The 11,097-nt window shown below is 35.3% G+C and overlaps 1 protein-coding gene across 1 annotated transcript in view; it reads left to right on the plus strand.

The window, feature by feature from the left end:
* WHRN (whirlin) overlaps positions 1 to 11,097 on the plus strand; it is a 345,573-nt gene that overhangs the window by 279,497 nt on the left and 54,979 nt on the right.

The raw sequence follows: 11,097 nt of genomic DNA on the forward strand, positions 1-11,097 counted from the left end.
TAGTGGAGGGCAGACTTTCTCTCTTCGCCCAGGCGTGGGCAAGAGATGTTCAGGATCCCTGGGCGATGGAGATCATATCTCAGGGATATCTTCTGGACTTCAAAGCTTCTCCTCCACAAGGGAGATTTCATCTTTCAAGGTTATCAGCAAACCAGATAAAGAAAGAGGCATTCCTAAGCTGTGTGCAAGACCTCCTAGTAATGGGAGTGATCCATCCAGTTCCGCGGACGGAACAAGGACAGGGATTTTATTCAAATCTGTTTGTGGTTCCCAAGAAAGAGGGAACCTTCAGACCAATCTTGGATCTAAAGATCTTAAACAAATTCCTCAGAGTTCCATCATTCAAAATGGAAACTATTCGGACCATCCTACCCATGATCCAAGCGGGTCAGTACATGACCACAGTGGACTTAAAGGATGCCTACCTTCACATACCGATTCACAAAGATCATCATCGGTTCCTAAGGTTTGCCTTTCTAGACAGGCATTACCAATTTGTAGCTCTTCCCTTCGGGTTGGCCACTGCCCCGAGAATTTTTACAAAGGTTCTGGGCTCACTTCTGGCGGTTCTAAGACCGCGAGGCATAGCGGTGGCTCCGTATCTAGACGACATCCTGATACAGGCGTCAAGCTTTCAAATTGCCAAGTCTCATACAGAGATAGTTCTGGCATTTCTGAGGTCGCATGGGTGGAAAGTGAACGTGGAAAAGAGTTCTCTATCACCACTCACAAGAGTCACCTTCCTAGGGACTCTTATAGATTCTGTAGAGATGAAAATTTACCTGACGGAGTCCAGGTTATCAAAACTTCTAAATGCTTGCCGTGTCCTTCATTCCATTCCACGCCCGTCAGTGGCTCAGTGCATGGAAGTAATCGGCTTAATGGTAGCGGCAATGGACATAGTGCCATTTGCGCGTTTGCGCGCCTGCATCTCAGACCGCTGCAATTATGCATGCTAAGTCAGTGGAATGGGGATTACTCAGATTTGTCCCCTCTACTAAATCTGGATCAAGAGACCAGAGATTCTCTTCTCTGGTGGCTTTCTCGGGTCCATCTGTCCAAGGGTATGACCTTTCGCAGGCCAGCTTGTACAATTGTAACAACAGATGCCAGCCTTCTTGGTTGGGGCGCAGTCTGGAACTCCCTGAAGGCTCAGGAATCGTGGACTCAGGAGGAGAAACTCCTACCAATAAATATTCTGGAGTTAAGAGCAATATTCAATGCTCTTCTAGCTTGGCCTCAGTTAGCAACACTGAGGTTCATCAGATTTCAGTCGGACAACATCACGACTGTGGCTTACATCAACCATCAAGGGGGAACCAGGAGTTTTCTGTAGCGATGTTAGAAGTCTCAAAGATAATTCGCTGGGCAGAGTCTCACTCTTGACACCTGTCAGCGATCCACATCCCAGGCGTAGAGAACTGGGAGGCGGATTTTCTAAGTCATCCTCCGGAGGCGTTTGCTCAACTGGTCCATTGTTGGGGCAAACCAGAACTGGATCTCATGGCGTCTCGCCAGAACGCCAAGCTTCCTTGTTACGGATCCAGGTCCAGGGACCCGGGAGCAACGCTGATAGATGCTCTAGCAGCTCCTTGGTTCTTCAACCTGGCCTATGTGTTTCCACTGTTTCCTCTGCTCCCTCGACTGATTGCCAAAATCAAACAGGAGAGAGCATCAGTGATTCTGATAGCGCCTGCGTGGCCACGCAGGACCTGGTATGCAGACCTAGTGGACATGTCATCTCTTCCACCATGGACTCTGCCTCTGAGGCAGGACCTTCTAATACAAGGTCCTTTCAATCATCCAAATCTAATTTCTCTGAGACTGACTGCATGGAGATTGAACGCTTGATTCTATCAAGGCGTGGCTTCTCCGAGTCAGTCATTGATACCTTAATACAGGCTCGGAAGCCTGTCACCAGGAAAATCTACCATACGATATGGCGTAAATATCTTTATTGGTGTGAATCCAAGAGTTACTCATGGAGTAAGGTTAGGATTCCTAGGATATTGTCCTTTCTCCAAGAGGGTTTGGACAAAGGCTTATCAGCTAGTTCTTTAAAAGGACAGATCTCTGCTCTGTCTATTCTTTTGCACAAGCGTCTGGCAGAAGTTCCAGACGTCCAGGCATTTTGTCAGGCTTTGGTTAGGATTAATCCTGTGTTTAAAACTGTTGCTCCCCCGTGGAGCTTAAACTTCTTCAGGGAGTTCCGTTTGAACCCCTTCATTCCATTGATATTAAAATTTTATCTTGGAAAGTTCTGTTTTTGATGGCTATTTCCTCGGCTCGAAGAGTCTCTGAGTTATCTGCCTTACATTGTGATTCTCCTTATCTGATTTTTCATTCAGACAAGGTAGTTCTGCGTACCAAACCTGGGTTTTTACCTAAGGTGGTTTCTAACAGGAATATCAATCAAGAGATTGTTGTTCCATCATTGTGTCCTAATCCTTCTTCAAAGAAGGAACGTCTTTTGCATAATCTGGACCTAGTCCGTGCCTTGAAGTTTTACTTACAGGCTACTAAAGATTTTCGTCAAACATCTGCCCTGTTTGTCGTTTACTCTGGACAGAGGAGAGGTCAAAAGGCCTCGGCAACCTCTCTTTCTTTTTGGCTTCGGAGCATAATTCGCTTAGCCTATGAGACTGCTGGACAGCAGCCCCCTGAAAGGATTACAGCTCATTCTACTAGAGCTGTGGCTTCCACCTGGGCCTTTAAAAATGAGGCCTCTGTTGAACAGATTTGCAAGGCTGCGACTTGGTCTTCGCTTCACACCTTTTCAAAATTTTACAAATTTGATACTTTTGCTTCTTCGGAGGCTGTTTTTGGGAGAAAGGTTCTTCAGGCAGTGGTTCCTTCCGTTTAATCCTGCCTTGTCCCTCCCATCATCCGTGTACTTTAGCTTTGGTATTGGTATCCCATAAGTAATGGATGATCCGTGGACTGGATACACTTAACAAGAGAAAACATAATTTATGCTTACCTGATAAATTTATTTCTCTTGTAGTGTATCCAGTCCACGGCCCGCCCTGTCCTTTTAAGGCAGGTCTAAATTTTAATTAAACTACAGTCACCACTGCACCCTATGGTTTCTCCTTTCTCGTCTTGTTTCGGTCGAATGACTGGATATGGCATTGAGGGGAGGGGCTATATAGCAGCTCTGCTGTGGGTGATCCTCTTGCAACTTCCTGTTGGGAAGGAGAATATCCCATAAGTAATGGATGATCCGTGGACTGGATACACTACAAGAGAAATAAATTTATCAGGTAAGCATAAATTATGTTTTATCTATAATATAGTGCGCCAACAACAAACGCACTACCTCACCTATAATATAGTGCGCCAACAACAAACACACAACTTTATCTATAATACAGTGCGCCAACAACAAACACAATACCTCACCTATAATACAGTGCGGCAACAACAAACACACTACCTCAGCTATAATACAGTGCGCTAACAACAAACACACTACCTCACCTATAATACAGTGCGCTAACAACAAACACACTACCTCACCTATAATACAGTGCGCCAACAACAAACACACTACCTCAGCTATAATACAGTGCGCCAACAACAAACACACTACCTCAGCTATAATACAGTGCGCCAACAACAAACACAATACCTCAGCTATAATACAGTGCGCCAACAACAAACACACTACCCCACCTATAATACAGTGCGCCAACAACAAACACACTACCTCAGCTATAATACAGTGCGCCAACAACAAACACACTACCTCAGCTATAATACAGTGCGCCAACAACAAACACACTACCTCAGCTATAATACAGTGTGCCAACAACAAACACACTACCTCAGCTATAATACAGTGCGCCCACAACAAACACACTACCTCAGCTATAATACAGTGCACCAACAACAAACACACTACCTCAGCTATAATACAGTGCGCCAACAACAAACACACTACCTCAGCTATAATACAGTGCGCCAACAACAAACACACTACCTCAGCTATAATACAGTGCGCCCACAACAAACACACTACCTCAGCTATAATACAGTGCACCAACAACAAATACACTACCTCAGCTATAATACAGTGCGCCAACAAGAAACACACTACCTCGGCTATAATACAGTGCGCCAACAACAAACACACTACCTCACCTATAATACAGTGCGCCAACAACAAACGCACTACTTTATCTATAATACAGTGCGCCAACAACAAACACACTACTTTATCTATAATACAGTGCGCCAACAACAAACGCACTACTTTATCTATAATACAGTGCGCCAACAACAAACGCACTACTTTATCTATAATACAGTGCACCAACAACAAATACACTACTTTATCTATAATACAGTGCGCTAACAACAAACACACTACTTTATCTATAATACAGTGCGCCAACAACAAACGCACTACTTTATAATACAGTGCGCCAACAACAAACACACTACTTTATCTATAATACAGTGCGCTAACAACAAACACACTACTTTATCTATAATACAGTGCGCCAACAACAAACGCACAACTTTATCTATAATACAGTGCGCCAACAACAAACACACTACTTTATCTATAATACAGTGCGCCAACAACAAACACACTACCTCACCTATAATACAGTGCGCCAACAACAAACACACAACTTTATCTATAATACAGTGCGCCAACAACAAACACACTACCTCACCTATAATACAGTGCGCCAACAACAAACACATGACTTTATCTATAATACAGTGCGCCAACAACAAACGCACTACCTCACCTATAATACAGTGCGCCAACAACAAACACACTACCTCAGCTATAATACAGTGCGCCAACAACAAACCACTACCTCACCTTTAATACAGTGCGCCAACAACAAACACACAACTTTATCTATAATACAGTGCGCCAACAACAAACACACTACCTCACCTATAATACAGTGCGCCAACAACAAACACATGACTTTATCTATAATACAGTGCGCCAACAACAAACGCACTACCTCACCTATAATACAGTGCGCCAACAACAAACACACTACCTCAGCTATAATACAGTGCGCCAACAACAAACACACTACCTCACCTATAATACAGTGCGCCAACAACAAACCACTACCTCACCTTTAATACAGTGCGCCAACAACAAACACACTACCTCACCTTTAATACAGTGCGCCAACAACAAACACATGACTTTATCTATAATACAGTGCGCCAACAACAAACACACTACCCCCCCCCCCTTTTATATGGTGTATTTGTATCTGATTCCCATATTTTCATTATCCCTATTCAACACACCCCCTAATAAGAAAAAAATCCCCCTTCCTAATATCCCCTCTAATAAAGATAACACTTTTTCTGCAATTATCTTTTAACCTAATTAGGGAATACTGTTATTTATGGAATAGGGTAATTAAAAAAGGGAGATATTTAAATGTGTAATTAAAGCATTAGTTAATTAGAGAGTTTATAACAGGTCCCGTATTTTTCGTTATAGTTTGGGAACTCTGCCTACTGTCTCTCTCACAGCTTTCTATTTACTATAAATGTTGCAGATTTCAAACTAAAACTAGAGACGGTCAAATTCTCCTTGTGGCTCAGCCATCTTTTTGAGAGTACTATGTATAAAAAAGTAATAAACTGATATAAAACTACCTTTAGGTTACATGTATAAGCTGTATAATGACATATAAATATTACCTTACTGATTACAGTACTGTAATATCTTTATCATGGTACTATGTATACAAAAGTAATAAACTGATATAAAACTACCTTTAGGTTACATGTATAAGCTGTATAATGACATATAAATATTATCTGTCTGATTACAGTACTGTACTATCTTTATCATGGTACTATATATACAAAAGTAATAAACTGATATAAAACTACCTTTAGGTTACATGTATAAGCTGTATAATGACATATAAATATTACCTACTGATTACAGTACTGTACTATCTTTATCATGGTACTATGTATACAAAAGTAATAAACTGATATAAAACTACCTTTAGGTTACATGTATAAGCTGTATAATGACATATAAATATTACCTTACTGATTACAGTATTGTACTATCTTTATCATGGTACTATGTATACAAAAGTAATAAACTGATATAAAACTACCTTTAGGTTACATGTATAAGCTGTATAATGACATATAAATATTACCTACTGATTACAGTACTGTACTATCTTTATCATGGTACTATTTATACAAAGTAATAAACTGATATAAAACTACCTTTAGGTTACATGTATAAGCTGTATAATGACATATAAATATTACATGTCTGATTACAGTACTGTACTATCTTTATCATGGTACTATGTATACAAAAGTAATAAACTGATATAAAACTACCTTTAGGTTACATGTATAAGCTGTATAATGACATATAAATATTACATGTCTGATTACAGTACTGTACTATCTTTATCATGGTACTATGTATATAATGTAATAAACTGATATAAAACTACCTTTAGGTTACATGTATAAGCTGTATAATGACATATAAATATTACCTTACTGATTACAGTACTGTACTATCTTTATCATGGTACTATGTATACAAAAGTAATAAACTGATATAAAACTACCTATAGGTTACATGTATAAGCTGTATAATGACATATAAATGTTACCTTACTGATTACAGTACTGTATTATCTTTATCATGGTACTATGTATACAGAAGTAATAAAATGATATAAAACTACCTTTAGGTTACATGTATAAGCTGTATAATGACATAAATATTACCTTACTGATTACAGTACTGTATTATCTTTATCATGGTACTATGTATACAAAAGTAATAAACTGATATAAAACTACCTTTAGGTTACATGTATAAGCTGTATAATGACATAAATATTACCTTACCTGTCTGATTATAGTACTGTACTATCTTTATCATGGTACTATGTATACAGAGTAATAAACTGATATAAAACTACCTTTAGGTTACATGTATAAGCTGTATAATGACATAAATATTACCTTACTGATTACAGTATTGTACTATCTATCATGGTACTATGTATACAAAAGTAATAAACTGATATAAAACTACCTTTAGGTTACATGTATAAGCTGTATAATGACATATAAATATTACTGACTGATTACAGTACTGTACTATCTTTATCATGGTACTATGTATACAGAGTAATAAACATGATATAAAACTACCTTTAGGTTACATGTATAAGCTGTATAATGACATATAAATATTACTGACTGATTACAGTACTGTACTATCTTTATCATGGTACTATGTATACAGATTAATAAACTGATATAAAACTACCTTTAGGTTACATGTATACGCTGTATAATGACATATAAATATTACCTTACTGATTACAGTACTGTACTATCTTTATCATGGTACTATGTATACAAAAGTAATAATCTGATATAAAACTACCTTTAGGTTACATGTATAAGCTGTATAATGACATATAAATATTACCTACTGATTACAGTACTGTACTATCTTTATCATGGTACTATGTATACACAAGTAATAAACTGATATAAAACTACCTTTAGGTTACATATATAAGCTGCATAATGACATATAAATATTACCTTACTGATTACAGTACTGTACTATCTTTATCATGGCACTATGTATACAAAAGTAATAAACTGATATAAAACTACCTTTAGGTTACATGTATAAGCTGTATAATGACATATAAATATTACCTTACTGATTACAGTACTGTACTATCTTTATCATGGTACTATGTATACAAAAGTAATAAACTGATATAAAACTACCTTTAGGTTACATGTATAAGCTGTATAATGACATATAAATATTACCTTACTGATTACAGTACTGTATTATCTTTATCATGGCACTATGTATATAAAAGTAATAAACTAATATAAAACTACCTTTAGGTTACATGTATAAGCTGTATAATGACATAAATATTACCTTACTGATTACAGTACTGTACTATCTTTATCATGGTACTATGTATACAAAAGTAATAAACTGATATAAAACTACCTTTAGGTTACATGCATAAGCTGTATAATGATATATAAATATTACCTTACTGATTACAGTACTGTACTATTTTTATCATGGTACTATGTATACATAAGTAATAAACTGATATAAAACTACATTTAGGTTACATGTATACGCTGTATAAAGACATATAAATATTACTTACTGATTACAGTACTGTACTATCTTTATCATGGTACTATGTATACAAAAGTAATAAACTGATATGAAACTACATTTAGGTTACACGTATATCTGTATAATGACATATAAATATTACTGTCTAATTACAGTACTGTAATATCTTTATCATGGTACTATGTATACAAAAGTAATAAACTGATGTAAAACTACCTTTAGGTTACATGTATAAGCTGTATAATGACACATAAATATTACCTTACTGATTACAGAACTGTACTATCTTTATCATGGTACTATGTATACAAAGTAATAAACTGATATAAAACTACCTTTAGGTTACATGTATAAGCTGTATAATGACATATAAATATTACCTTACTGATTACAGTACTGTACTATCTTTATCATGGTACTATGTATACAAAAGTAATAAACTGATATAAAACTACCTTTAGGTTACATGTATAAGCTGTATAATGACATATAAATATTACCTTACTGATTACAGTACTGTACTATCTTTATCATGGTACTATGTATACAAAGTAATAAACTGATATAAAACTACCTTTAGGTTACATGTATAAGCTGTATAATGACATATAAATATTACCTGTCTGATTACAGTACTGTACTATCTTTATCATGGTACTATGTATACAAAAGTAATAAACTGATATAAAACTACCTTTAGGTTACATGTATAAGCTGTATAATGACATATAAATATTACTTTACTGATTACAGTACAGTACTATCTTTATCATGGTACTATGTATACAGAAGTAATAAACTGATATAAAACTACCTTTAGGTTACATGTATAAGCTGTATAATGACATATAAATATTACTGACTAATTAGAGTACTGTACTATCTTTATCATGGTACTATATATACAAAAGTAATAAACTGATATAAAACTACCTTTAGGTTACATGTATAAGCTGTATAATGACATATAAATATTACCTACTGATTACAGTACTGTACTATCTTTATCATGGTACTATGTATACACCAGTAATAAACTGATATAAAACTACCTTTAGGTTATATGTATAAGCTGTATAGTGACATAAATATTACCTTACTGATTACAGTACTGTACTATCTTTATCATTGTACTATGTATACAAAAGTAATAAACTGATATAAAACTACCTTTAGGTAACATGTATAAGCTGTATAATGGCATATAAATATTACCTTACTGATTACAGTACTGTACTATCTTTATCATTGTACTATGTATACAAAAGTAATAAACTGATATAAAACTACCTTTAGGTTACATGTATAAGCTGTATAATGACATATAAATATTACCTGTCTGATTACAGTACTGTACTATCTTTATCATGGTACTATGTATACAAACGTAATAAACTGATATGAAACTACCTTTAGGTTACATGTATAAGCTGTATAATGACATATAAATATTACTTACTGATTACAGTACTGTACTATCTTTATCATGGTACTATGTATACAAAGTAATAAACTGATATAAAACTACCTTTAGGTTACATGTATAAGCTGTATAATGACATATAAATATTACATGTCTGATTACAGTACTGTACTATCTTTATCATGGTACTATGTATACAAAAGTAATAAACTGATATAAAACTACCTTTAGGTTACATGTATAAGGTGTATAATGACATATACATATTACTGTCTGATTACAGTACTGTACTATCTTTATCATGGTACTATGTATACAAAAGTAATAAACTGATATAAAACTACCTTTAGGTTACATGTATAAGCTGTATAATGACATATAAATATTACCTTACTGATTACAATACTGTGCTATCTTTATCATGGTACTATGTATACAAAAGTAATAATCTGATATAAAACTACCTTTAGGTTACATGTATAAGCTGTATAATGACATATAAATATTACCTTACTGATTACAGTACTGTACTATCTTTATCATGGTACTATGTATACAAAAGTAATAAACTCATATAAAACTACCTTTAGGTTACATGTATAAGCTGTATAATGACATATAAATATTACCTTACTGATTACAGTACTGTACTATCTTTATCATGGTACTATGTATACAAAAGTAATAAACTGATATAAAAATACATTTAGGTTACATGTATAAGCTGTATAATGACATATAAATATTACCTAAATGACATGATATTGTTTTTTACAATTGATCCCATCCCCTATCCAAACTGTCCCATGGTACAGATGCAAATATTACCAAATCCTAACCTTTTTCCATTCCCAAAAAGTTTCGATAATGGGTTTGCTACCTGTACTGCTGATCCAACCCTTACTGTAGATAGTCTAGTTAGTAAACCCATTGTGCATGATTGGTTAGTGGGTGTTTAAAGGAACATTAAAAATGTTGAGATGGTTATCTAAAATAATAAATTGTACATATGAAAAAAATTCTGCAATATACTTTCATTATTTAGTTGGTCCCGTTTTCTTGTAATTCCATTCTGAAATTGTGAACTTTTCAGTTCCTGTTAGAAATGGAAGTGTAGAACACTGTTATATCCCACACAGTGATTGGCTGCACACTCTAGTGACCTGTTTATAACTGTCCTTAATTGGCCACAGCAGAGAAGGTAACCTAAGTTACAACATGGCAGCTCCCATTGTTTTATAAACACTGAAACTTTACACTTATTTTGTCATTATTTAAACAACTAATGAAACTTTAGAAAATACATCTACCTTTTATTCTCAGACTAATCTTTTCTTCCAGTTGTGTCCTGCCTGCTAATGCCTTTCCTGCTAACACTACCAGCCAATCAGCATTAGCCTTAATTACCTGTCAGCCAATGAGCATTAGCATGAACTACCTACCTATTCGCATGAAGTGCACAAAAGATACTGCTATATTTGTTTCAGTTTTAATTTAA

The sequence above is a fragment of the Bombina bombina genome, chromosome 12, assembly GCF_027579735.1.
Source record: "Bombina bombina isolate aBomBom1 chromosome 12, aBomBom1.pri, whole genome shotgun sequence".
Classification (NCBI taxonomy): Eukaryota; Metazoa; Chordata; class Amphibia; order Anura; family Bombinatoridae; genus Bombina; species Bombina bombina.